Here is a 1927-nt window from a genome sequence, read left to right as displayed (position 1 = left end):
TCTCTCTCTCTCTCTCTCTCTCTCTCTCTCTCTCTCTCTCTCTCTCTTTGCTTAATTCGAGTCGCGAGGGGATGCTAGCAGCTTCCGAAAAGGGAACGTAGTCAGACAATTTCCTCCATCGCGTCAACACTCGCACTTCTCTTGATTTCTGTATGGCACGATGTTCCTTTCGCTGTTGTCACTCGTCGTTTGTCCAGGAATCTCCCCTTATAGAGTTGCTCGACGCGTTTCCGGCACATTGATCTTTTCGGTACGGAGTCGATGACCTTTAGACACCAACGGGTACGAATATTAACTTTCGACTTTTGTTTTTCACGAAAGAATAGACCCCCTTTCTCGACGTGGTCATTGAGGTCGACTCTCTGGTGTTCAAGGGAGGATGCCGAATTAGGAGGGCTGAAACACAGCTTAAAACAGTGACCTTTTGTACGACCTTTCGCGGAAAGATCATTAACGCATTCTCACGTCGGGGAATCGAGACTGACTCTCATTACGGCGGATGCACATGCAAAGAACCACTTTTCGCGGTACACCTAGCTCGTGTGATCTTCCTCCTTTCTTTCTTCCCTCGGCCTTCTTCCGCGTTTTTCTTCCAAAGTCGCCTAAAAGTCATCCATCGCGCGGACCGCTGATACGTCTCGGCGAAAAGGGAAAGCTTGCATATCTCGTCGATCTTCTGTTTTTCTTTCCGTCGAAACGAAAGAAAGCGTTGTAGATTGGACTGGTGCTCGCCCAAGCAGCTTGGAAAACCATGTCCTGGTATGGACGATTATTGCATAATTAAGAGACATTTCTCCCCTCGTCATCGGTTCATCATTTAACTCTCTGGGATTAGGTGGATCTTGTCTTTGGCTTAAGTTTTTATACACGATGGTAAATTAAAGTATGTATTTTACGTATATAATCATGCATTCGTACAGGGTCATGAATATTTTTGTATATTCACATTTCTGATAAATGCATAAATATCTGCGGTGTAATCATGAGTTAGTAAATCACCAATTGTTTTGTTTACTTTCAAACTTTCACCATTGTGAAGAGAAATGGGTGCCGATTCTGGATAGTTTCGCGTTTCGTGTTAATATTTTGACCGAAAATTGTCTAACAAAAAGAAAAAGAAATGTCTCATGTCCCCAGTGTGGTGCAACCCTTTAAGACTTGAAACGTCCCTACCAGTCGTCGCTTGTTTTGAACGACGCCCACTAGAAACCCTCCGTATATCGTGTCACTAGTGTCACTTGCGGTGGGATTCCTGGACCCCCGTAACCGCGGTACGTCCTCGTTTGACGTAAACTCGCGCAAACGGGGCCCTAGAAAATTCCAACCCGTCGAACTTCGTCCGTTGGTCAGCCAGCGCGTGAATCTTTAAACGGACGTTCGATTTCTCCGTTCCAAGCACCGTCGACGGTGTGCGTGCCGTGTTGTACAGACGTAACGTCGAACGAAACCTTAAAACAATAATCGGCCGGATAGGATGCGACGATAATCCTTGTTTCTCGATGCTCGGTGTACCGGTGCCCCTGAGCGGGGTATTAGGCTGACGTAGGTTTCTATAAATGAAATTAATGCGAGGAGAACGTAAACCGCGGTCGCGATCGCCGACGGATTCGACGGCGACTGTTGACGAGGCAGAAAACAGCGCCGACGCCGGCGGAAATTATTTCAAGTGGGAAACACGTTCGCCGGTGCCGCGAGTCAAACACACGCGTCGGGTGAACGACCTTCGGTTGCGAGAATCATTCTAAGACGCTGGCTGCGCGAAGAAGGCCACGATTCATCCGCGACGTTTCTCGGTATTGACCTTTCCACTGCAAAATACGATATACCAACTTCTCCAAAAATCAATTGTGATTCATTATTGAAATTAAGTATAACGCGATCCGTATCAACACTCCCTGCAACTAACGTTTTTTGTTTTAATTTGTTT

General features: G+C 46.5%; 1 protein-coding gene across 1 annotated transcript in view; it reads right to left on the bottom strand.

Annotated features, from left to right (window-relative positions):
- Positions 1–1927, bottom strand: part of LOC128885390 (uncharacterized) — a 23990-nt gene that overhangs the window by 21259 nt on the left and 804 nt on the right. The window lies entirely within an intron of this gene.

The sequence above is a fragment of the Hylaeus anthracinus genome, unplaced genomic scaffold, assembly GCF_026225885.1.
Source record: "Hylaeus anthracinus isolate JK02 unplaced genomic scaffold, UHH_iyHylAnth1.0_haploid 0, whole genome shotgun sequence".
NCBI classification, from domain to species: domain Eukaryota; kingdom Metazoa; phylum Arthropoda; class Insecta; order Hymenoptera; family Colletidae; genus Hylaeus; species Hylaeus anthracinus.
The sequence above is the reverse complement of the archived record's forward strand: the minus strand, read 5'-3'. Positions and strand labels throughout refer to the sequence as shown.